This window comes from Hyla sarda, unplaced genomic scaffold (assembly GCF_029499605.1).
Source record: "Hyla sarda isolate aHylSar1 unplaced genomic scaffold, aHylSar1.hap1 scaffold_1193, whole genome shotgun sequence".
NCBI lineage: Eukaryota > Metazoa > Chordata > Amphibia > Anura > Hylidae > Hyla > Hyla sarda.
This window is the reverse complement of record NW_026607816.1, coordinates 71,480-98,122: the sequence shown is the minus strand read 5'-3', so window position 1 is coordinate 98,122 and position 26,643 is coordinate 71,480. Positions and strand designations below refer to the sequence as shown.

General features: G+C 44.2%; 8 non-coding genes across 8 annotated transcripts; all 8 read left to right on the top strand.

The window, feature by feature from the left end:
* Window positions 1-1,217: 1,217 nt before the first annotated feature.
* LOC130303218 (U2 spliceosomal RNA) lies at window positions 1,218-1,408 on the top strand. The gene has a single exon (XR_008853329.1). It is a non-coding gene; the product is annotated as a U2 spliceosomal RNA (small nuclear RNA).
* A 2,070-nt stretch (window positions 1,409-3,478) lies between these two features.
* On the top strand, window positions 3,479-3,669 carry LOC130303217 (U2 spliceosomal RNA). Its single transcript, XR_008853328.1, has one exon. It is a non-coding gene; the product is annotated as a U2 spliceosomal RNA (small nuclear RNA).
* Window positions 3,670-5,754: 2,085 nt separating this feature from the next.
* LOC130303216 (U2 spliceosomal RNA) lies at window positions 5,755-5,945 on the top strand. Its single transcript, XR_008853327.1, has one exon. It is a non-coding gene; the product is annotated as a U2 spliceosomal RNA (small nuclear RNA).
* A 2,095-nt stretch (window positions 5,946-8,040) lies between these two features.
* LOC130303215 (U2 spliceosomal RNA) lies at window positions 8,041-8,231 on the top strand. The gene has a single exon (XR_008853326.1). It is a non-coding gene; the product is annotated as a U2 spliceosomal RNA (small nuclear RNA).
* Window positions 8,232-10,321: 2,090 nt separating this feature from the next.
* On the top strand, window positions 10,322-10,512 carry LOC130303214 (U2 spliceosomal RNA). The gene has a single exon (XR_008853325.1). It is a non-coding gene; the product is annotated as a U2 spliceosomal RNA (small nuclear RNA).
* A 2,088-nt stretch (window positions 10,513-12,600) lies between these two features.
* Window positions 12,601-12,791, top strand: LOC130303213 (U2 spliceosomal RNA). Its single transcript, XR_008853324.1, has one exon. It is a non-coding gene; the product is annotated as a U2 spliceosomal RNA (small nuclear RNA).
* Window positions 12,792-19,648: 6,857 nt separating this feature from the next.
* LOC130303233 (U2 spliceosomal RNA) lies at window positions 19,649-19,846 on the top strand. The gene has a single exon (XR_008853344.1). It is a non-coding gene; the product is annotated as a U2 spliceosomal RNA (small nuclear RNA).
* A 2,082-nt stretch (window positions 19,847-21,928) lies between these two features.
* LOC130303227 (U2 spliceosomal RNA) lies at window positions 21,929-22,119 on the top strand. The gene has a single exon (XR_008853339.1). It is a non-coding gene; the product is annotated as a U2 spliceosomal RNA (small nuclear RNA).
* Window positions 22,120-26,643: the final 4,524 nt, after the last annotated feature.

Here is a 26,643-nt window from a genome sequence, read left to right as displayed (position 1 = left end):
GTCGCAGAAATGTCACACATATTTGGCCTGCAACTTTCTGTGCGACAAATTCAGACAGGAAAAATCAGTATAAATCCTTAGAAAATTATCCCCCAGTGTCTCCATCTGCTGGCGGTATTGAATAAGCATTGCTGCACTGATGGGGTATGCATTAGACGAAAAAAAAGAAGAAAAAGAAGAATAATACGCCCAGAAAAGAGGCGAAAAGGAGAAAAACGTAAAAAAACGTGAAAAAAAAGTAAGAGGAAGAGAAGGGAAAAAAAGGTGGAAATGGGTTTAAAAGTGATTTCGGCGGAGAAATATATATATATATATATATATATATATATATATATATATATATACGCGCACACACACACATATATATAAACGTATTCTCCGTTGAGATATTGCAGCCGCTGCTGTGTCCAGGCCCAGGAGCCTTAGCACTGTGCTGTGATGTCACTCAATACCACTGACATCACTAGGTGTAAACAACATCTCTCCTTTGCTGTGTATGTGACTATGGAGCTGTTTGGTGATGTCGTCTATTATGGCCTTCATAGAAGCAACAGGAGATTGTTGCATCCATCTAGAACCCTCAGAACTACAGTGCTATGATGTCACTCACTTCCACAGGCCTTGCAGAGTGTAAACAACAACAACCCAGCTTTGTTGTGTATGTAACCATAGGGATTTGTGATGTCACCTAGAACCTTCACAGCAGCGACAGCTTTATGAGGAGCATCAGCACTGCTCTGCCTGAGCAGAACCATCACCGCCATAGGTTGTCAAATAACCCGGATTTAACCCACACAGGTAAGTCCAATGGGGTGCAGGCATGTCCTCTATGCTTACAGCTTCCCGTGGGTGTTGGTTTGATACCGTTTGGGGACAGCCAAGGAGGCATCTGCAGGCAACAAAGGTAGGTGTGTGCTTGTGTGTGTGTTTCCTATGCAGATCCTAAGCCCAGTGTCACATGCAAGTAGGAGGAGTAAGAAGGGTTCCTGGCAAATCCGGGTTATGGATTGCATTTAAAAAGGCCCCGTGGGAGTGCAATGGGCCCCTGTCTTGCTGCTTAGCAATAATGGTATGGGTTTAGGTTCTGCTGTGTGTACTGGTGGTTGACTGCCCCCCAGCCCAGAGTGTGCATGGAAAATTGTCTGGCAGCCTCCCTGACAGCAAGCAGTGATAGTGCCCATGAAGGGCACCTTGTTGGGCCCGCCCCTTTCACGGTTATCGCTTCTCGGCCTTTTGGCTAAGATCAAGTGTAGTATCTGTTCTTATCAGTTTAATATCTGATACGTCCCCTATCTGGGGACCATATATTAAATGGATTTTTGAGAACGGGGGCCGATTTCGAAGCTTGCTTCCGTCGCCCTATGCATTGACCCGATATGGCAGTATCTTCGGGTACAGTGCACCACCCCCTTACAGGGTTAAAAAGAAAGATTCCTACTTTCATTGCTACCTGCTTGCTGGCTAGCCAGCTAGCCAGCCCTGTGGGCCTTGCTGCTGCTGCAGCCAAAAAACAAAAGGTGGTGCTGCTGCTGCTTCTGCTGCTTCTGCTTCTGCTTGTGTCTGGCCGCTGTTGGAGCGTCCAGGCACAGGACTTCTGCTGCTGCTGACTAAATGGCCTCCTTAATTGGATCATTTGAGTAGCCAGCACACCTGTGCAGGTAGGGCATGACATGATAGGCAGCTGCCTTGATAGCGGGTGGGTGCTGAATGTTCCTAATTGACAAAATAAGATTAATGCTTATGAAGAAATATAAAATCTCATCCCTTCCCCAATATCGCGCCACACCCCTACCCCTTAATTCCCTGGTTGAACTTGATGGACATATGTCTTTTTTCGACCGTACTAACTATGTAACTATGTAACATAACATGGGGGGGGTCTCCTGGCTGTTCACACAGGTGTGTCATTGCTGTACATTGACCATGCATTGCTTCTGTGGTATTGCAAAGGCAAAGACAAATGCTTCCAGCCATCCATTGCACTAATGGATTGGTCATCAGCTGGCTGTCTATGTCCCGCATCAATATAGACCAAAGTACAGAGGGTTAGGCTATGCTATTGTGCACCTACCTGATGCATCAGAAGGTGCGAGGCCCTTGCTAAATTCTGTGCACAGACTTTGAGATCTATGCTTTAGACTGTATCTAAACCTGCTCCAACATGGACTGACATTCTGGCCTACTTTCAGCCGATGCGACTTGTCTGTCACTGAACAGTCGCTTTTTATGTATTCAGCACCTATGTATAATGTTGTAAAAATGCTCTAGAAGCTAAAGTCGCAGAAATGTCACACATATTTGGCCTGCAACTTTCTGTGCGACAAATTCAGACAGGAAAAATCAGTATAAATCCTTAGAAAATTATCCCCCAGTGTCTCCATCTGCTGGCGGTATTGAATAAGCATTGCTGCACTGATGGGGTATGCATTAGACGAAAAAAAAGAAGAAAAAGAAGAATAATACGCCCAGAAAAGAGGCGAAAAGGAGAAAAACGTAAAAAAACGTGAAAAAAAAAGTAAGAGGAAGAGAAGGGAAAAAAAGGTGGAAATGGGTTTAAAAGTGATTTCGGCGGAGAAATATATATATATATATATATATATATATACGCGCACACACACACATATATATAAACGTATTCTCCGTTGAGATATTGCAGCCGCTGCTGTGTCCAGGCCCAGGAGCCTTAGCACTGTGCTGTGATGTCACTCAATACCACTGACATCACTAGGTGTAAACAACATCTCTCCTTTGCTGTGTATGTGACTATGGAGCTGTTTGGTGATGTCGTCTATTATGGCCTTCATAGAAGCAACAGGAGATTGTTGCATCCATCTAGAACCCTCAGAACTACAGTGCTATGATGTCACTCACTTCCACAGGCCTTGCAGAGTGTAAACAACAACAACCCAGCTTTGTTGTGTATGTAACCATAGGGATTTGTGATGTCACCTAGAACCTTCACAGCAGCGACAGCTTTATGAGGAGCATCAGCACTGCTCTGCCTGAGCAGAACCATCACCGCCATAGGTTGTCAAATAACCCGGATTTAACCCACACAGGTAAGTCCAATGGGGTGCAGGCATGTCCTCTATGCTTACAGCTTCCCGTGGGTGTTGGTTTGATACCGTTTGGGGACAGCCAAGGAGGCATCTGCAGGCAACAAAGGTAGGTGTGTGCTTGTGTGTGTGTTTCCTATGCAGATCCTAAGCCCAGTGTCACATGCAAGTAGGAGGAGTAAGAAGGGTTCCTGGCAAATCTGGGTTATGGATTGCATTTAAAAAGGTCCCGTGGGAGTGCAATGGGCCCCTGTCTTGCTGCTTAGCAATAATGGTATGGGTTTAGGTTCTGCTGTGTGTACTGGTGGTTGACTGCCCCCCAGCCCAGAGTGTGCATGGAAAATTGTCTGGCAGCCTCCCTGACAGCAAGCAGTGATAGTGCCCATGAAGGGCACCTTGTTGGGCCCGCCCCTTTCACGGTTATCGCTTCTCGGCCTTTTGGCTAAGATCAAGTGTAGTATCTGTTCTTATCAGTTTAATATCTGATACGTCCCCTATCTGGGGACCATATATTAAATGGATTTTTGAGAACGGGGGCCGATTTCGAAGCTTGCTTCCGTCGCCCTATGCATTGACCCGATATGGCAGTATCTTCGGGTACAGTGCACCACCCCCTTACAGGGTTAAAAAGAAAGATTCCTACTTTCATTGCTACCTGCTTGCTGGCTAGCCAGCTAGCCAGCCCTGTGGGCCTTGCTGCTGCTGCTGCAGCCAAAAAACAAAAGGTGGTGCTGCTGCTGCTTCTTCTGCTTCTGCTTGTGTCTGGCCGCTGTTGGAGCGTCCAGGCACAGGACTTCTGCTGCTGCTGACTAAATGGCCTCCTTAATTGGATCATTTGAGTAGCCAGCACACCTGTGCAGGTAGGGCATGACATGATAGGCAGCTGCCTTGATAGCGGGTGGGTGCTGAATGTTCCTAATTGACAAAATAAGATTAATGCTTATGAAGAAATATAAAATCTCATCCCTTCCCCAATATCGCGCCACACCCCTACCCCTTAATTCCCTGGTTGAACTTGATGGACATATGTCTTTTTTCGACCGTACTAACTATGTAACTATGTAACATAACATGGGGGGGGTCTCCTGGCTGTTCACACAGGTGTGTCATTGCTGTACATTGACCATGCATTGCTTCTGTGGTATTGCAAAGGCAAAGACAAATGCTTCCAGCCATCCATTGCACTAATGGATTGGTCATCAGCTGGCTGTCTATGTCCCGCATCAATATAGACCAAAGTACAGAGGGTTAGGCTATGCTATTGTGCACCTACCTGATGCATCAGAAGGTGCGAGGCCCTTGCTAAATTCTGTGCACAGACTTTGAGATCTATGCTTTAGACTGTATCTAAACCTGCTCCAACATGGACTGACATTCTGGCCTACTTTCAGCCGATGCGACTTGTCTGTCGCTGAACAGTCGCTTTTTATGTATTCAGCACCTATGTATAATGTTGTAAAAATGCTCTAGAAGCTAAAGTCGCAGAAATGTCACACATATTTGGCCTGCAACTTTCTGTGCGACAAATTCAGACAGGAAAAATCAGTATAAATCCTTAGAAAATTATCCCCCAGTGTCTCCATCTGCTGGCGGTATTGAATAAGCATTGCTGCACTGATGGGGTATGCATTAGACGAAAAAAAAGAAGAAAAAGAAGAATAATACGCCCAGAAAAGAGGCGAAAAGGAGAAAAACGTAAAAAAACGTGAAAAAAAAGTAAGAGGAAGAGAAGGGAAAAAAAGGTGGAAATGGGTTTAAAAGTGATTTCGGCGGAGAATATATATATATATATATATATATATATATATATATATATATATATATACGCGCACACACACACATATATATAAACGTATTCTCCGTTGAGATATTGCAGCCGCTGCTGTGTCCAGGCCCAGGAGCCTTAGCACTGTGCTGTGATGTCACTCAATACCACTGACATCACTAGGTGTAAACAACATCTCTCCTTTGCTGTGTATGTGACTATGGAGCTGTTTGGTGATGTCGTCTATTATGGCCTTCATAGAAGCAACAGGAGATTGTTGCATCCATCTAGAACCCTCAGAACTACAGTGCTATGATGTCACTCACTTCCACAGGCCTTGCAGAGTGTAAACAACAACAACCCAGCTTTGTTGTGTATGTAACCATAGGGATTTGTGATGTCACCTAGAACCTTCACAGTAGCGACAGCTTTATGAGGAGCATCAGCACTGCTCTGCCTGAGCAGAACCATCACCGCCATAGGTTGTCAAATAACCCGGATTTAACCCACACAGGTAAGTCCAATGGGGTGCAGGCATGTCCTCTATGCTTACAGCTTCCCGTGGGTGTTGGTTTGATACCGTTTGGGGACAGCCAAGGAGGCATCTGCAGGCAACAAAGGTAGGTGTGTGCTTGTGTGTGTGTTTCCTATGCAGATCCTAAGCCCAGTGTCACATGCAAGTAGGAGGAGTAAGAAGGGTTCCTGGCAAATCCGGGTTATGGATTGCATTTAAAAAGGCCCCGTGGGAGTGCAATGGGCCCCTGTCTTGCTGCTTAGCAATAATGGTATGGGTTTAGGTTCTGCTGTGTGTACTGGTGGTTGACTGCCCCCCAGCCCAGAGTGTGCATGGAAAATTGTCTGGCAGCCTCCCTGACAGCAAGCAGTTATAGTGCCCATGAAGGGCACCTTGTTGGGCCCGCCCCTTTCACGGTTATCGCTTCTCGGCCTTTTGGCTAAGATCAAGTGTAGTATCTGTTCTTATCAGTTTAATATCTGATACGTCCCCTATCTGGGGACCATATATTAAATGGATTTTTGAGAACGGGGGCCGATTTCGAAGCTTGCTTCCGTCGCCCTATGCATTGACCCGATATGGCAGTATCTTCGGGTACAGTGCACCACCCCCTTACAGGGTTAAAAAGAAAGATTCCTACTTTCATTGCTACCTGCTTGCTGGCTAGCCAGCTAGCCAGCCCTGTGGGCCTTGCTGCTGCTGCAGCCAAAAAACAAAAGGTGGTGCTGCTGCTGCTTCTGCTGCTTCTGCTTCTGCTTGTGTCTGGCCGCTGTTGGAGCGTCCAGGCACAGGACTTCTGCTGCTGCTGACTAAATGGCCTCCTTAATTGGATCATTTGAGTAGCCAGCACACCTGTGCAGGTAGGGCATGACATGATAGGCAGCTGCCTTGATAGCGGGTGGGTGCTGAATGTTCCTAATTGACAAAATAAGATTAATGCTTATGAAGAAATATAAAATCTCATCCCTTCCCCAATATCGCGCCACACCCCTACCCCTTAATTCCCTGGTTGAACTTGATGGACATATGTCTTTTTTCGACCGTACTAACTATGTAACTATGTAACATAACATGGGGGGGGAGGGGGGTCTCCTGGCTGTTCACACAGGTGTGTCATTGCTGTACATTGACCATGCATTGCTTCTGTGGTATTGCAAAGGCAAAGACAAATGCTTCCAGCCATCCATTGCACTAATGGATTGGTCATCAGCTGGCTGTCTATGTCCCGCATCAATATAGACCAAAGTACAGAGGGTTAGGCTATGCTATTGTGCACCTACCTGATGCATCAGAAGGTGCGAGGCCCTTGCTAAATTCTGTGCACAGACTTTGAGATCTATGCTTTAGACTGTATCTAAACCTGCTCCAACATGGACTGACATTCTGGCCTACTTTCAGCCGATGCGACTTGTCTGTCGCTGAACAGTCGCTTTTTATGTATTCAGAACCTATGTATAATGTTGTAAAAATGCTCTAGAAGCTAAAGTCGCAGAAATGTCACACATATTTGGCCTGCAACTTTCTGTGCGACAAATTCAGACAGGAAAAATCAGTATAAATCCTTAGAAAATTATCCCCCAGTGTCTCCATCTGCTGGCGGTATTGAATAAGCATTGCTGCACTGATGGGGTATGCATTAGACGAAAAAAAAGAAGAAAAAGAAGAATAATACGCCCAGAAAAGAGGCGAAAAGGAGAAAAACGTAAAAAAAACGTGAAAAAAAAGTAAGAGGAAGAGAAGGGAAAAAAAGGTGGAAATGGGTTTAAAAGTGATTTCGGCGGAGAAATATATATATATATATATATATATATATATATATATATATATATATATACGCGCACACACATATATATATAAACGTATTCTCCGTTGAGATATTGCAGCCGCTGCTGTGTCCAGGCCCAGGAGCCTTAGCACTGTGCTGTGATGTCACTCAATACCACTGACATCACTAGGTGTAAACAACATCTCTCCTTTGCTGTGTATGTGACTATGGAGCTGTTTGGTGATGTCGTCTATTATGGCCTTCATAGAAGCAACAGGAGATTGTTGCATCCATCTAGAACCCTCAGAACTACAGTGCTATGATGTCACTCACTTCCACAGGCCTTGCAGAGTGTAAACAACAACAACCCAGCTTTGTTGTGTATGTAACCATAGGGATTTGTGATGTCACCTAGAACCTTCACAGCAGCGACAGCTTTATGAGGAGCATCAGCACTGCTCTGCCTGAGCAGAACCATCACCGCCATAGGTTGTCAAATAACCCGGATTTAACCCACACAGGTAAGTCCAATGGGGTGCAGGCATGTCCTCTATGCTTACAGCTTCCCGTGGGTGTTGGTTTGATACCGTTTGGGGACAGCCAAGGAGGCATCTGCAGGCAACAAAGGTAGGTGTGTGCTTGTGTGTGTGTTTCCTATGCAGATCCTAAGCCCAGTGTCACATGCAAGTAGGAGGAGTAAGAAGGGTTCCTGGCAAATCCGGGTTATGGATTGCATTTAAAAAGGCCCCGTGGGAGTGCAATGGGCCCCTGTCTTGCTGCTTAGCAATAATGGTATGGGTTTAGGTTCTGCTGTGTGTACTGGTGGTTGACTGCCCCCCAGCCCAGAGTGTGCATGGAAAATTGTCTGGCAGCCTCCCTGACAGCAAGCAGTGATAGTGCCCATGAAGGGCACCTTGTTGGGCCCGCCCCTTTCACGGTTATCGCTTCTCGGCCTTTTGGCTAAGATCAAGTGTAGTATCTGTTCTTATCAGTTTAATATCTGATACGTCCCCTATCTGGGGACCATATATTAAATGGATTTTTGAGAACGGGGGCCGATTTCGAAGCTTGCTTCCGTCGCCCTATGCATTGACCCGATATGGCAGTATCTTCGGGTACAGTGCACCACCCCCTTACAGGGTTAAAAAGAAAGATTCCTACTTTCATTGCTACCTGCTTGCTGGCTAGCCAGCTAGCCAGCCCTGTGGGCCTTGCTGCTGCTGCAGCCAAAAAACAAAAGGTGGTGCTGCTGCTGCTTCTGCTGCTTCTGCTTCTGCTTGTGTCTGGCCGCTGTTGGAGCGTCCAGGCACAGGACTTCTGCTGCTGCTGACTAAATGGCCTCCTTAATTGGATCATTTGAGTAGCCAGCACACCTGTGCAGGTAGGGCATGACATGATAGGCAGCTGCCTTGATAGCGGGTGGGTGCTGAATGTTCCTAATTGACAAAATAAGATTAATGCTTATGAAGAAATATAAAATCTCATCCCTTCCCCAATATCGCGCCACACCCCTACCCCTTAATTCCCTGGTTGAACTTGATGGACATATGTCTTTTTTCGACCGTACTAACTATGTAACTATGTAACATAACATGGGGGGGGGGGGGGTCTCCTGGCTGTTCACACAGGTGTGTCATTGCTGTACATTGACCATGCATTGCTTCTGTGGTATTGCAAAGGCAAAGACAAATGCTTCCAGCCATCCATTGCACTAATGGATTGGTCATCAGCTGGCTGTCTATGTCCCGCATCAATATAGACCAAAGTACAGAGGGTTAGGCTATGCTATTGTGCACCTACCTGATGCATCAGAAGGTGCGAGGCCCTTGCTAAATTCTGTGCACAGACTTTGAGATCTATGCTTTAGACTGTATCTAAACCTGCTCCAACATGGACTGACATTCTGGCCTACTTTCAGCCGATGCGACTTGTCTGTCGCTGAACAGTCGCTTTTTATGTATTCAGCACCTATGTATAATGTTGTAAAAATGCTCTAGAAGCTAAAGTCGCAGAAATGTCACACATATTTGGCCTGCAACTTTCTGTGCGACAAATTCAGACAGGAAAAATCAGTATAAATCCTTAGAAAATTATCCCCCAGTGTCTCCATCTGCTGGCGGTATTGAATAAGCATTGCTGCACTGATGGGGTATGCATTAGACGAAAAAAAAGAAGAAAAAGAAGAATAATACGCCCAGAAAAGAGGCGAAAAGGAGAAAAACGTAAAAAAACGTGAAAAAAAAGTAAGAGGAAGAGAAGGGAAAAAAAAGGTGGAAATGGGTTTAAAAGTGATTTCGGCGGAGAAATATATATATATATATATATATATATATATATATATATATATACGCGCACACACACACATATATATAAACGTATTCTCCGTTGAGATATTGCAGCCGCTGCTGTGTCCAGGCCCAGGAGCCTTAGCACTGTGCTGTGATGTCACTCAATACCACTGACATCACTAGGTGTAAACAACATCTCTCCTTTGCTGTGTATGTGACTATGGAGCTGTTTGGTGATGTCGTCTATTATGGCCTTCATAGAAGCAACAGGAGATTGTTGCATCCATCTAGAACCCTCAGAACTACAGTGCTATGATGTCACTCACTTCCACAGGCCTTGCAGAGTGTAAACAACAACAACCCAGCTTTGTTGTGTATGTAACCATAGGGATTTGTGATGTCACCTAGAACCTTCACAGCAGCGACAGCTTTATGAGGAGCATCAGCACTGCTCTGCCTGAGCAGAACCATCACCGCCATAGGTTGTCAAATAACCCGGATTTAACCCACACAGGTAAGTCCAATGGGGTGCAGGCATGTCCTCTATGCTTACAGCTTCCCGTGGGTGTTGGTTTGATACCGTTTGGGGACAGCCAAGGAGGCATCTGCAGGCAACAAAGGTAGGTGTGTGCTTGTGTGTGTGTTTCCTATGCAGATCCTAAGCCCAGTGTCACATGCAAGTAGGAGGAGTAAGAAGGGTTCCTGGCAAATCCGGGTTATGGATTGCATTTAAAAAGGCCCCGTGGGAGTGCAATGGGCCCCTGTCTTGCTGCTTAGCAATAATGGTATGGGTTTAGGTTCTGCTGTGTGTACTGGTGGTTGACTGCCCCCCAGCCCAGAGTGTGCATGGAAAATTGTCTGGCAGCCTCCCTGACAGCAAGCAGTGATAGTGCCCATGAAGGGCACCTTGTTGGGCCCGCCCCTTTCACGGTTATCGCTTCTCGGCCTTTTGGCTAAGATCAAGTGTAGTATCTGTTCTTATCAGTTTAATATCTGATACGTCCCCTATCTGGGGACCATATATTAAATGGATTTTTGAGAACGGGGGCCGATTTCGAAGCTTGCTTCCGTCGCCCTATGCATTGACCCGATATGGCAGTATCTTCGGGTACAGTGCACCACCCCCTTACAGGGTTAAAAAGAAAGATTCCTACTTTCATTGCTACCTGCTTGCTGGCTAGCCAGCTAGCCAGCCCTGTGGGCCTTGCTGCTGCTGCAGCCAAAAAACAAAAGGTGGTGCTGCTGCTGCTTCTGCTGCTTCTGCTTCTGCTTGTGTCTGGCCGCTGTTGGAGCGTCCAGGCACAGGACTTCTGCTGCTGCTGACTAAATGGCCTCCTTAATTGGATCATTTGAGTAGCCAGCACACCTGTGCAGGTAGGGCATGACATGATAGGCAGCTGCCTTGATAGCGGGTGGGTGCTGAATGTTCCTAATTGACAAAATAAGATTAATGCTTATGAAGAAATATAAAATCTCATCCCTTCCCCAATATCGCGCCACACCCCTACCCCTTAATTCCCTGGTTGAACTTGATGGACATATGTCTTTTTTCGACCGTACTAACTATGTAACTATGTAACATAACATGGGGGGGGGGGGGGTCTCCTGGCTGTTCACACAGGTGTGTCATTGCTGTACATTGACCATGCATTGCTTCTGTGGTATTGCAAAGGCAAAGACAAATGCTTCCAGCCATCCATTGCACTAATGGATTGGTCATCAGCTGGCTGTCTATGTCCCGCATCAATATAGACCAAAGTACAGAGGGTTAGGCTATGCTATTGTGCACCTACCTGATGCATCAGAAGGTGCGAGGCCCTTGCTAAATTCTGTGCACAGACTTTGAGATCTATGCTTTAGACTGTATCTAAACCTGCTCCAACATGGACTGACATTCTGGCCTACTTTCAGCCGATGCGACTTGTCTGTCGCTGAACAGTCGCTTTTTATGTATTCAGCACCTATGTATAATGTTGTAAAAATGCTCTAGAAGCTAAAGTCGCAGAAATGTCACACATATTTGGCCTGCAACTTTCTGTGCGACAAATTCAGACAGGAAAAATCAGTATAAATCCTTAGAAAATTATCCCTCAGTGTCTCCATCTGCTGGCGGTATTGAATAAGCATTGCTGCACTGATGGGGTATGCATTAGACGAAAAAAAAAGAAGAAAAAGAAGAATAATACTCCCAGAAAAGAGGCGAAAAGGAGAAAAACGTAAAAAAACGTGAAAAAAAAGTAAGAGGAAGAGAAGGGAAAAAAAGGTGGAAATGGGTTTAAAAGTGATTTCGGCGGAGAAATATATATATATATATATATATATATATATATATATATATACGCGCACACACACACATATATATAAACGTATTCTCCGTTGAGATATTGCAGCCGCTGCTGTGTCCAGGCCCAGGAGCCTTAGCACTGTGCTGTGATGTCACTCAATACCACTGACATCACTAGGTGTAAACAACATCTCTCCTTTGCTGTGTATGTGACTATGGAGCTGTTTGGTGATGTCGTCTATTATGGCCTTCATAGAAGCAACAGGAGATTGTTGCATCCATCTAGAACCCTCAGAACTACAGTGCTATGATGTCACTCGCTTCCACAGGCCTTGCAGAGTGTAAACAACAACAACCCAGCTTTGTTGTGTATGTAACCATAGGGATTTGTGATGTCACCTAGAACCTTCACAGCAGCGACAGCTTTATGAGGAGCATCAGCACTGCTCTGCCTGAGCAGAACCATCACCGCCATAGGTTGTCAAATAACCCGGATTTAACCCACACAGGTAAGTCCAATGGGGTGCAGGCATGTCCTCTATGCTTACAGCTTCCCGTGGGTGTTGGTTTGATACCGTTTGGGGACAGCCAAGGAGGCATCTGCAGGCAACAAAGGTAGGTGTGTGCTTGTGTGTGTGTTTCCTATGCAGATCCTAAGCCCAGTGTCACATGCAAGTAGGAGGAGTAAGAAGGGTTCCTGGCAAATCCGGGTTATGGATTGCATTTAAAAAGGCCCCGTGGGAGTGCAATGGGCCCCTGTCTTGCTGCTTAGCAATAATGGTATGGGTTTAGGTTCTGCTGTGTGTACTGGTGGTTGACTGCCCCCCAGCCCAGAGTGTGCATGGAAAATTGTCTGGCAGCCTCCCTGACAGCAAGCAGTGATAGTGCCCATGAAGGGCACCTTGTTGGGCCCGCCCCTTTCACGGTTATCGCTTCTCGGCCTTTTGGCTAAGATCAAGTGTAGTATCTGTTCTTATCAGTTTAATATCTGATACGTCCCCTATCTGGGGACCATATATTAAATGGATTTTTGAGAACGGGGGCCGATTTCGAAGCTTGCTTCCGTCGCCCTATGCATTGACCCGATATGGCAGTATCTTCGGGTACAGTGCACCACCCCCTTACAGGGTTAAAAAGAAAGATTCCTACTTTCATTGCTACCTGCTTGCTGGCTAGCCAGCTAGCCAGCCCTGTGGGCCTTGCTGCTGCTGCAGCCAAAAAACAAAAGGTGGTGCTGCTGCTGCTTCTGCTGCTTCTGCTTCTGCTTGTGTCTGGCCGCTGTTGGAGCGTCCAGGCACAGGACTTCTGCTGCTGCTGACTAAATGGCCTCCTTAATTGGATCATTTGAGTAGCCAGCACACCTGTGCAGGTAGGGCATGACATGATAGGCAGCTGCCTTGATAGCGGGTGGGTGCTGAATGTTCCTAATTGACAAAATAAGATTAATGCTTATGAAGAAATATAAAATCTCATCCCTTCCCCAATATCGCGCCACACCCCTACCCCTTAATTCCCTGGTTGAACTTGATGGACATATGTCTTTTTTCGACCGTACTAACTATGTAACTATGTAACATAACATGGGGGGGGGGGGGTCTCCTGGCTGTTCACACAGGTGTGTCATTGCTGTACATTGACCATGCATTGCTTCTGTGGTATTGCAAAGGCAAAGACAAATGCTTCCAGCCATCCATTGCACTAATGGATTGGTCATCAGCTGGCTGTCTATGTCCCGCATCAATATAGACCAAAGTACAGAGGGTTAGGCTATGCTATTGTGCACCTACCTGATGCATCAGAAGGTGCGAGGCCCTTGCTAAATTCTGTGCACAGACTTTGAGATCTATGCTTTAGACTGTATCTAAACCTGCTCCAACATGGACTGACATTCTGGCCTACTTTCAGCCGATGCGACTTGTCTGTCGCTGAACAGTCGCTTTTTATGTATTCAGCACCTATGTATAATGTTGTAAAAATGCTCTAGAAGCTAAAGTCGCAGAAATGTCACACATATTTGGCCTGCAACTTTCTGTGCGACAAATTCAGACAGGAAAAATCAGTATAAATCATTAGAAAATTATCCCCCAGTGTCTCCATCTGCTGGCGGTATTGAATAAGCATTGCTGCACTGATGGGGTATGCATTAGACGAAAAAAAAGAAGAAAAAGAAGAATAATACGCCCAGAAAAGAGGCGAAAAGGAGAAAAACTTAAAAAAACGTGAAAAAAAAGTAAGGAAGAGAAGGGAAAAAAAGGTGGAAATGGGTTTAAAAGTGATTTCGGCGGAGAAATATATATATATATATATATATATATATATATATATATATATACGCGCACACACACACATATATATAAACGTATTCTCCGTTGAGATATTGCAGCCGCTGCTGTGTCCAGGCCCAGGAGCCTTAGCACTGTGCTGTGATGTCACTCAATACCACTGACATCACTAGGTGTAAACAACATCTCTCCTTTGCTGTGTATGTGACTATGGAGCTGTTTGGTGATGTCGTCTATTATGGCCTTCATAGAAGCAACAGGAGATTGTTGCATCCATCTAGAACCCTCAGAACTACAGTGCTATGATGTCACTCACTTCCACAGGCCTTGCAGAGTGTAAACAACAACAACCCAGCTTTGTTGTGTATGTAACCATAGGGATTTGTGATGTCACCTAGAACCTTCACAGCAGCGACAGCTTTATGAGGAGCATCAGCACTGCTCTGCCTGAGCAGAACCATCACCGCCATAGGTTGTCAAATAACCCGGATTTAACCCACACAGGTAAGTCCAATGGGGTGCAGGCATGTCCTCTATGCTTACAGCTTCCCGTGGGTGTTGGTTTGATACCGTTTGGGGACAGCCAAGGAGGCATCTGCAGGCAACAAAGGTAGGTGTGTGCTTGTGTGTGTGTTTCCTATGCAGATCCTAAGCCCAGTGTCACATGCAAGTAGGAGGAGTAAGAAGGGTTCCTGGCAAATCCGGGTTATGGATTGCATTTAAAAAGGCCCCGTGGGATGCAATGGGCCCCTGTCTTGCTGCTTAGCAATAATGGTATGGGTTTAGGTTCTGCTGTGTGTACTGGTGGTTGACTGCCCCCCAGCCCAGAGTGTGCATGGAAAATTGTCTGGCAGCCTCCCTGACAGCAAGCAGTGATAGTGCCCATGAAGGGCACCTTGTTGGGCCCGCCCCTTTCACGGTTATCGCTTCTCGGCCTTTTGGCTAAGATCTTGTATCTTGTCAAGGGGCTCTGAGTTCGTCGAACCTTCGGCCTTGAGGCATCGGCGGTTTTTTAGCCGTCTTAAGCCTCATGCTGCTATAGGAGGAGGACTTACAAAGAACGGGAAGGCGATCCCCCATGGCGACCCTTAGGTTTGCTGCGCATACTGAAACTCGGATTAAGAACACCTTCCGTATTGAAGTGGATGAGGAGAAAAAGGAGAAGATGACTTTGGAATTTTTTGTCAAGAGAATTATGCTGGATTTATTGCACATTTAGAGAGAAGATGTGTTTTGCCTAAAAGACCCAGGTAAAGGACTTTTCATTCTTACCTTGACTTCCGCATCTGCATGTGACCATATGTTTGAGAAAGTTCGGGAGCTTGCCAATGAGGAGGATATGAAAGGACTTGTTTTCATTGCTCTATATTCTAATGGCGATGTTCCACTGGTGGTTACTATGCACGATCCATACGTGGATATAAGAGACATTGTCTTATTTTTAAACCAATATTGTGCGGAAGTCAAATACTCTCATAAAATAATGAATGCAATGGACTTTTGGACTGGAAAACATAAGTTTGCTGTTAAGTTCAGAGAAGATGTGAGAGGAATTGGAGGTCTGTGTCGCCCACCTGCAAATTTTTTAATTGGGCGTAAACGTGGCTATTTATTCTACCCTGGGATGCCGTATTATTGCAGGAAATGCCATGAATATGGTCATACACAAGAATCTTGCAAAGAGGAAGTGGTTATTTGCAAAAGATGTGGCCAAAAAGGCCACACCACTTTGGACTGTCAAAATGAGATTCTGTGTAATGTGTGTAAGCAGAAAGGACACGCTTTTAAGGATTGTCCTCAACGCTCCTGGGCCAATATTGTGGCTACGTCGGCTGGTCCCTCGATGAGGAAGAGCTCCATGGATGCTGTGCCTGTGCCTAAGACCCACACCCTGAAAGTGATGCCTGAGTCTTCTGCTACCGGAATTCCTGTGATACCTGCTGTGGCTCATGTCTCCAAAAGCATTGTGTCCCCGGGGAAGGTCGTGGGACCTGAGACAGAAGTGAGGGGTTCTCCTCTCATGGAAGTTGAGGGTCCTGGACCGCCCAGAAGGGATACAGAGGAGATGGATGTAGAAGAACGGCGAAAGAGGAAAAGCAGAGACCGGAAAGAGGAAAAGGGCCTTAACATCAAAAGGAGTGGTCGAGTTAGTGCGGACGAGGGGAACGTGGAGATTGTCTGCCAAAAGGTTATAACAGCATCCGACCCTGTTAATATTGAGGAATTTGTGTCACCACCTACAGATTGGGGTTCTTTGTCTGAGGATAATGAATGACCCAGGAGCTACCAAGTGTTAATATCTCCTCCTTCAATGTGAGGAGTTTGAAGAGCCCAGAGAGGAGGGCTGCTTTATTTTCTTTCTTGTCTTCTTTGCCTACAGACATTTTATTTTTACAGGAATGTGCCATTGATTATGATATCAATTATTCATCTTTGAGATCTGAATGGACTCTTGGCCCGTCTGTGTGGTCAGGGGATAATGAGAGGAAAGTGACTGGTGTTGGCATACTGTTCAAGAGCAGTGAGTATAAAGTTACCTCCTTCACAGACATTGTACCCGGTAGAGCCCTGCTCGTTCATATTATTTATAATGACATGAATATGAGACTTTTAAATGTATATGCCTCTCCAGATAAGGATGAAAGATCTGATTTATTAGAGAAAATTCAGTTTTATTTACCGGGTTCATCCCCGCTTATCATCGCTGGTGATTTTAATTGTATAATGGCAGGAGAGGAGCGGGCTGGAGGATCTGAACAAAGGAAAGATAAGACTGAAAAACAACTAAAGGATTTTATAGTTGATTTTAATTTAAAAGATTTGTGGAGAACCTCTTTCCCTAATGACCCTGGGTATACCTGGGGGAATAGCCTTTATATGTCAAGGATTGATTATATTTTTGCTTCTGGATTTGCATTTTATGGGAATATGCAATTGACTTCTACCTTTTTTTCAGATCATAAGATTTTATCTGCTACATGTAAGTTTGATGGGGTTTGCAGAGCCAAAGGAGTCTGGCGTCTGAATATCTCTTTGCTTGAAGATGAAGAAATTAAATGTAATTTTATCTATCTTTTTAAAAAATTGCAGATCTCAAGGACTAATTTTAATTCTCTTTTAGCATGGTGGGAATTCTGCAAGGTAAAATTTAAAGAGTATTTTATTAAGATGGGTGTTAAAAAAACAAAAGAGAAATTGAAATGGTATAGAGATCTTAACACAAAACTACAAACCTATTATCAACTCAAAGAGCTGGGTGTATATGTAGACGATCTGATTTTAAGTGTTAAAAGTGATATTCAGAAGGCTATAACTAACAAAGGGAAAGAAATAATTTTTAACTCCAAAGTTGAATGTAAAGAGAAGGATGAAAAGTGTACAAGATTCTTTTTTAAAAAGGTAATGGAAACAAAAAAGTTAATGATTAACATTGAGGATGAAACTACTAATGTAGGAATGTTATCCAAAGCTAAATCCTTTTATCAAGATCTGTTTAATGAGAAACCCATTGATATATCTGCTGCTAATTTTCTCCTAAGCACTTTAGATTGTGGTTTAAGTAAGGAGGACCAAGATGCACTTTGCACAGAAGTAAGATGCCAAGAATTAGAAATTGCTGCTAAAAGTTTATCCACAGGTAAAACACCAGGTTCTGATGGACTTCCTGTAGAGTTTTATAAAACCTTTTGGGACATTTTTAAAGATGATTTGCTTAATATTTTTAAGGAGGCTTTTAATTCTGATGTTCTACCTTTATCTTGGAGGAGTGGTATAGTGTCTCTGATCCCCAAAAAGGGGGATAGCAACAGCTTAGAAAATTGGAGACCAATTACGCTTCTTAATGTTGATTATAAGATTATGTCAAAAATTTTTGTTAACAGAATGAAGCCGTTTTTGTACAAGGTCATCCATGTGGATCAGGTATGTGGTGTCCCAGGAAGGTGTGTAGCTGAACCTTTAAATGCTATTAGGGACGTCATATGGTATCAGCAAGAGCGGAATCAAAATCTAGCCATTCTATCTCTAGATTTTCATAAAGCGTTCGATAGAGTATCACATTGTTTTTTATGGATGGTTTTACAACGCATGGGTTTTCCTAACATATTTATTAAGCAAATTGCTCTCTTATATAAAGGTTCTTTTAGCAGGATTTTAATAAATGGTTTCCTTACAGATTTTATTAATTTATCATCAGGGGTAAAGCAAGGCTGCCCTCTGTCTCCTATACTGTTTATATGTGCAATAGAACCTCTGTTAAACTTAATAAGGAATGATAAAATAATAAAAGGAGTGCCAGTTCCTGGAGGTAATAATGCCACCCTTAAAGTGTGTGGCTATATGGATGATATTAATGTTTTTTGTGAAAGTGCCTTCTCTTTACAAAGAGTTGTTGATGTTACTGATTTCTTTTGTAAAGCTTCTGCTTTTAAACTTAATTTATCTAAATGTGACTGTTTTTATATAGGTAAATGGGAAAACGTGCAAATACCAAACCTAAAATTACAGTCAGAAAAAATAAAAATCCTTGGAGTCATCTTTGATAAAAATAACAATGGTGAGGAAAGTTGGCTAATGGTAAAAGAAAAGGTAAAGAAAAAGGTAGACTTTTGGTCCCTTAGGAAATTATCCTTAGAAGGTAAAATTTTGGTGATTAAGGCTATGCTAATACCCATTATGCTCTATTTAAATATGATTTATCCTCCTAATGAACTTATGTCTAGGCAACTTCAGAGGATTCTCTTTGAGTTTCTATGGAGTTCTAAAGCAGAAAAATTAAAAAGAGATACTATGTATAAGTCACAAAAAAATGGAGGAAAACAGGTTCCCTGTATTAGAAAATTTTTATACTTAAGGTTTTTTAGTTGGTGTTTTAGGGGACTTTTTATGAAAAGTGTATGGTCCTGTTTTTTAAAGTACTCTGCAGGACATATTTTTAGAAAAAGAGAATGGGTGTTTTTATCATTATCTTCTCCTGTACTTTTAACTCCGCCTAAACATTATGCCATCTTAGAAAAAATTATACGTATGTATAACCTTAAAGACTTTGACTTGTTAACCTTGAGGGATGCTCGCAAGATAGAAGTACAGTTAAATTTGCAAGAAGAAATATGTATGGTCTCTAATTTTTCTTATAATAGGTGTGTACAAATATGGAAAAAGGTAAACGAGCCATATCTTTTTAATGAGCACAAGGATTTAGCATGGATGATTATCCATGAGTGTCTTCCGGTAAGATTTTTCCAATATAGAAGAGGTCTAAATGCTGTATGTGTCTGTCCCCGGGAAAATTTCAATATAGATGAAACTGTTTTGCACCTTTTCTGGAATTGTTATTTTGCACAAAAGGTTTTTAGACTAATTGGTTCTTTATTGAAATTCCTAACAGGTCTAAAAGTTTTAAATCATGAAGTTGTTTTATATGGCAAAAGTGATGGAGTTACGAAAGAAAAAGAGAGAATTTTGTGGATTTTTATCAACTGTACAAAAAATGTATTATGGAAAGTTCGTAATATCCTTGTCTTCAAAAGAGATTTTATTTGTGAAAAAGAATGTTTGAAGATGATATACAGTGAAGTTTACTTGTACTATTTAATTGATAAAAAGAGATATGGGCAGAAAAAAGCATTAGCTATGTGGAATTTACATTTATGGAAAACAGTATTTGATGTATTGTAAACATTTTTTGTGATGTATTTAAGTTTTTTGAGTTTTTTCAATAAAAATGTAAAAAAAAAAAAATCTGTTCTTATCAGTTTAATATCTGATACGTCCCCTATCTGGGGACCATATATTAAATGGATTTTTGAGAACGGGGGCCGATTTCGAAGCTTGCTTCCGTCGCCCTATGCATTGACCCGATATGGCAGTATCTTCGGGTACAGTGCACCACCCCCTTACAGGGTTAAAAAGAAAGATTCCTACTTTCATTGCTACCTGCTTGCTGGCTAGCCAGCTAGCCAGCCCTGTGGGCCTTGCTGCTGCTGCAGCCAAAAAACAAAAGGTGGTGCTGCTGCTGCTTCTGCTTCTGCTTGTGTCTGGCCGCTGTTGGAGCGTCCAGGCACAGGACTTCTGCTGCTGCTGACTAAATGGCCTCCTTAATTGGATCATTTGAGTAGCCAGCACACCTGTGCAGGTAGGGCATGACATGATAGGCAGCTGCCTTGATAGCGGGTGGGTGCTGAATGTTCCTAATTGACAAAATAAGATTAATGCTTATGAAGAAATATAAAATCTCATCCCTTCCCCAATATCGCGCCACACCCCTACCCCTTAATTCCCTGGTTGAACTTGATGGACATATGTCTTTTTTCGACCGTACTAACTATGTAACTATGTAACATAACATGGGGGGGGGGGGGGTCTCCTGGCTGTTCACACAGGTGTGTCATTGCTGTACATTGACCATGCATTGCTTCTGTGGTATTGCAAAGGCAAAGACAAATGCTTCCAGCCATCCATTGCACTAATGGATTGGTCATCAGCTGGCTGTCTATGTCCCGCATCAATATAGACCAAAGTACAGAGGGTTAGGCTATGCTATTGTGCACCTACCTGATGCATCAGAAGGTGCGAGGCCCTTGCTAAATTCTGTGCACAGACTTTGAGATCTATGCTTTAGACTGTATCTAAACCTGCTCCAACATGGACTGACATTCTGGCCTACTTTCAGCCGATGCGACTTGTCTGTCGCTGAACAGTCGCTTTTTATGTATTCAGCACCTATGTATAATGTTGTAAAAATGCTCTAGAAGCTAAAGTCGCAGAAATGTCACACATATTTGGCCTGCAACTTTCTGTGCGACAAATTCAGACAGGAAAAATCAGTATAAATCCTTAGAAAATTATCCCCCAGTGTCTCCATCTGCTGGCGGTATTGAATAAGCATTGCTGCACTGATGGGGTATGCATTAGACGAAAAAAAAGAAGAAAAAGAAGAATAATACGCTCAGAAAAGAGGCGAAAAGGAGAAAAACGTAAAAAAACGTGAAAAAAAAGTAAGAGGAAGAGAAGGGAAAAAAAGGTGGAAATGGGTTTAAAAGTGATTTCGGCGGAGAAATATATATATATATATATATATATATATATATATATATATATATACGCGCACACACACACATATATATAAACGTATTCTCCGTTGAGATATTGCAGCCGCTGCTGTGTCCAGGCCCAGGAGCCTTAGCACTGTGCTGTGATGTCACTCAATACCACTGACATCACTAGGTGTAAACAACATCTCTCCTTTGCTGTGTATGTGCCTATGGAGCTGTTTGGTGATGTCGTCTATTATGGCCTTCATAGAAGCGACAGGAGATTGTTGCATCCATCTAGAACCCTCAGAACTACAGTGCTATGATGTCACTCACTTCCACAGGCCTTGCAGAGTGTAAACAACAACAACCCAGCTTTGTTGTGTATGTAACCATAGGGATTTGTGATGTCACCTAGAACCTTCACAGCAGCGACAGCTTTATGAGGAGCATCAGCACTGCTCTGCCTGAGCAGAACCATCACCGCCATAGGTTGTCAAATAACCCGGATTTAACCCACACAGGTAAGTCCAATGGGGTGCAGGCATGTCCTCTATGCTTACAGCTTCCCGTGGGTGTTGGTTTGATACCGTTTGGGGACAGCCAAGGAGGCATCTGCAGGCAACAAAGGTAGGTGTGTGCTTGTGTGTGTGTTTCCTATGCAGATCCTAAGCCCAGTGTCACATGCAAGTAGGAGGAGTAAGAAGGGTTCCTGGCAAATCCGGGTTATGGATTGCATTTAAAAAGGCCCTGTGGGAGTGCAATGGGCCCCTGTCTTGCTGCTTAGCAATAATGGTATGGGTTTAGGTTCTGCTGTGTGTACTGGTGGTTGACTGCCCCTCAGCCCAGAGTGTGCATGGAAAATTGTCTGGCAGCCTCCCTGACAGCAAGCAGTGATAGTGCCCATGAAGGGCACCTTGTTGGGCCCGCCCCTTTCACGGTTATCGCTTCTCGGCCTTTTGGCTAAGATCAAGTGTAGTATCTGTTCTTATCAGTTTAATATCTGATACGTCCCCTATCTGGGGACCATATATTAAATGGATTTTTGAGAACGGGGGCCGATTTCGAAGCTTTCTTCCGTCGCCCTATGCATTGACCCGATATGGCAGTATCTTCGGGTACAGTGCACCACCCCCTTACAGGGTTAAAAAGAAAGATTCCTACTTTCATTGCTACCTGCTTGCTGGCTAGCCAGCTAGCCAGCCCTGTGGGCCTTGCTGCTGCTGCAGCCAAAAAACAAAAGGTGGTGCTGCTGCTGCTTCTGCTTCTGCTTGTGTCTGGCCGCTGTTGGAGCGTCCAGGCACAGGACTTCTGCTGCTGCTGACTAAATGGCCTCCTTAATTGGATCATTTGAGTAGCCAGCACACCTGTGCAGGTAGGGCATGACATGATAGGCAGCTGCCTTGATAGCGGGTGGGTGCTGAATGTTCCTAATTGACAAAATAAGATTAATGCTTATGAAGAAATATAAAATCTCATCCCTTCCCCAATATCGCGCCACACCCCTACCCCTTAATTCCCTGGTTGAACTTGATGGACATATGTCTTTTTTCGACCGTACTAACTATGTAACTATGTAACATAACATGGGGGGGGGGGGGGTCTCCTGGCTGTTCACACAGGTGTGTCATTGCTGTACATTGACCATGCATTGCTTCTGTGGTATTGCAAAGGCAAAGACAAATGCTTCCAGCCATCCATTGCACTAATGGATTGGTCATCAGCTGGCTGTCTATGTCCCGCATCAATATAGACCAAAGTACAGAGGGTTAGGCTATGCTATTGTGCACCTACCTGATGCATCAGAAGGTGCGAGGCCCTTGCTAAATTCTGTGCACAGACTTTGAGATCTATGCTTTAGACTGTATCTAAACCTGCTCCAACATGGACTGACATTCTGGCCTACTTTCAGCCGATGCGACTTGTCTGTCGCTGAACAGTCGCTTTTTATGTATTCAGCACCTATGTATAATGTTGTAAAAATGCTCTAGAAGCTAAAGTCGCAGAAATGTCACACATATTTGGCCTGCAACTTTCTGTGCGACAAATTCAGACAGGAAAAATCAGTATAAATCCTTAGAAAATTATCCCCCAGTGTCTCCATCTGCTGGCGGTATTGAATAAGCATTGCTGCACTGATGGGGTATGCATTAGACGAAAAAAAAGAAGAAAAAGAAGAATAATACGCCCAGAAAAGAGGCGAAAAGGAGAAAAACGTAAAAAAACGTGAAAAAAAAGTAAGAGGAAGAGAAGGGAAAAAAAGGTGGAAATGGGTTTAAAAGTGATTTCGGCGGAGAAATATATATATATATATATATATATATATATATATATATATATATATATATACGCGCACACACACACATATATATAAACGTATTCTCCGTTGAGATATTGCAGCCGCTGCTGTGTCCAGGCCCAGGAGCCTTAGCACTGTGCTGTGATGTCACTCAATACCACTGACATCACTAGGTGTAAACAACATCTCTCCTTTGCTGTGTATGTGACTATGGAGCTGTTTGGTGATGTCGTCTATTACGGCCTTCATAGAAGGAACAGGAGATTGTTGCATCCATCTAGAACCCTCAGATCTACAGTGCTATGATGTCACTCACTTCCACAGGCCTTGCAGAGTGTAAACAACAACAACCCAGCTTTGTTGTGTATGTAACCATAGGGATTTGTGATGTCACCTAGAACCTTCACAGCAGCGACAGCTTTATGAGGAGCATCAGCACTGCTCTGCCTGAGCAGAACCATCACCGCCATAGGTTGTCAAATAACCCGGATTTAACCCACACAGGTAAGTCCAATGGGGTGCAGGCATGTCCTCTATGCTTACAGCTTCCCGTGGGTGTTGGTTTGATACCGTTTGGGGACAGCCAAGGAGGCATCTGCAGGCAACAAAGGTAGGTGTGTGCTTGTGTGTGTGTTTCCTATGCAGATCCTAAGCCCAGTGTCACATGCAAGTAGGAGGAGTAAGAAGGGTTCCTGGCAAATCCGGGTTATGGATTGCATTTAAAAAGGCCCCGTGGGAGTGCAATGGGCCCCTGTCTTGCTGCTTAGCAATAATGGTATGGGTTTAGGTTCTGCTGTGTGTACTGGTGGTTGACTGCCCCCCAGCCCAGAGTGTGCATGGAAAATTGTCTGGCAGCCTCCCTGACAGCAAGCAGTGATAGTGCCCATGAAGGGCACCTTGTTGGGCCCGCCCCTTTCACGGTTATCGCTTCTCGGCCTTTTGGCTAAGATCGGGGTTTATTGCCTCGGTCGGCGCTGAGGGTGCGAGTGAACTGCGCCGCGACTAGCTGCGTAGGTGATCAAGACTGTGGTACTCGTTACCGACAGATTTGGAAAGATGGCTGGATCCAACATGTCTGCAGTGGAGAAGACCGTACGCATCAAGGTGCTAACCACGGATCGTCTAAGAAACAGCATTGAATACATCGGCCATACCATTGTGGAGCGACTGGCAGGATTTTCCTTGAGCGACCTCTTTTGTGTCCAGGAGAACAAGCGCCAAGGTATTTATGACGTGTCCTTCTTATATGATGCTGACTGCCAGAACTTTTATGAGTGCTTAAAACGGAACAGTGGAAGTGAGGTTTTGCGGGATGTGTCCTTTTATCCCCTTTTTGAAATGGGGACAAAGACTTTGTTTATCCACATGTACAATCCGTTTGTTGATGTCTCTATGATTAAGAACTTCTTGAGCATCTATTGTGAGTCTATTGCTGGTGGTACTAAGCAGACAAGCAGCATTGGTGTATTTAATGGCACGTATAAGTTCTTTGTGAAGTTGCGGCTTGATGGAGATTGCATTGGAGGCGTTAAGCACCCTCCGGCGAACTTTACCATTGCTGGTTTCAGAGGTTATCTCTATTACTACGGACAGCCATCTTTCTGTAGAAATTGTCTATTGTTTGGACATGTGAAGGAGGCCTGCCCTGGCAGTAAGAAATGCAGGAACTGTAAGCAACCGGGGCATGAGGCGGGTGCATGTCCACACCCGAGGACCTGTGACCTATGTGGGGAAGCTGGCCATGTGTACAAGAACTGTCCAGTGTTGAAGAGGAGGGAGGAGGAGAGGAGAATGGAAGAGGAAATGGTGGAGAGGAGGAGGGCAGCTGCAGCTGCGGCTGCGGCTGCAGTGGTTCCCGCAAGAGAGAGCGTTATTATTGGAGAGGTACAGAGTCCTGTGGTGGTAGAGGAGCAAGTGAAGGTGGTGGAGGAGCAAGTGGTGGTGGAGGAGGAGCAAATGGCGGTGCAAGTGGAAGAAGGGGAGATTGAGGATGCTCCCAGTCCCCCGGCTGAGGAGTCGCCGCAAATTGAAGAGTGGTCTTCTTCTGAGGGTGAAGACCGTGAGGAGAGACATAGAGAGAGAGAGGATGACTTTGATCTTTTTCGTCCCCCCAAGAAGACGGCCAGGAAGCTTTCTGGTGGACAGATGGAGTCGACGCTGGTGGCTACGGACAATCGGTATCAACCGCTATCTGAGAGCGACATGGATGCGTGCTCTGCGGGAGAAGCTTCTCCCACACCGCTGAGGAAAGCTACCTAAATAACTTTCTTCTTTTCTGTCAAATTCTTCCTTAGGGTTGTTAAGATGGTGGTATGTCTTTTTTAGTCGGTTCTATAAACGTTAGAGTCTTTAGAAGTAAAGTCAGAAGGACAGTAATTTTGGAGGACTTGGCAGGGAAAAAAGCGGACATTATTTGTTTGCAGGAATGTGGGCTAAATGATATTCCGGGGAAGGGAGAATGGGCTTATGGTCCTGCTGTTTGGTCGGTGTCTGGGCATAATAGGAATGATGGGGTAGGGGTGCTTTTTAAGAGCTTTAAGTTTGAAGTTTGTAGTTATGTGGTAATAGAGGAGGGGAGGTGTATCATGGTGGAGGTTAAGGTGCAGGGGGTTAAATTTAGGTTGATAAATGTGTATGCGCCGGTAAGGAGGGAGGAGCGGGTGGGGTTGTTGGAGGTAATTAAGAGGTTTCTGCCGGGTAAAATACCTTTGGTGTGGGTGGGGGATTTCAACTGTGAAATTAAGGGGAATGTGGATGTATCTGGGAATATTCTTAAAAGTATGGTGTGTGACTTTAAGTTAAAGGATGTGGCTGAAGCGTGTGGAGTGTGTCCTTTGTTAGATACATATTATTCTGATAGTGGAAGTCATAGTTCCAGACTTGATATGTGTTTTGTGTCTAAGGGTGTGTTATGTAAGAATTATATGCAAGAAAAAGTAGGATATTCAGATCATGAGTATGTGTGTTGTGAGTTAGTATTGGATGCAGATTGTGTGAGTGGGAGGGGTGTATGGAAATTAAATGTTAAATTGTTGGAAGTGGAAGGAGTGTATGATAGATATGTTAATAAGTATAGGGGTTGGTGTAAGAAAAAGAATGATTTTCCTGATATATTGTGTTGGTGGGAATGGGTTAAGGGTCAAACAAAAGTTTTCTTTAAAAGAGAGGGATATAAGCGGAATGCTGGGAGGAAGAAGAAGTATGAATGGTTGAATAAAAGATTGGTGTTTCTCAATAAGTTAAAGAAGTATGGCTGGAGTGTGGGTGAGCAGATTGAGGTTGTGAAGAGTGATCTAAAAAATTGGTTGAATGAGAAAGGTAAAGAGTTGATGTATCAAGCAAAACTTGATAAGTTAGAG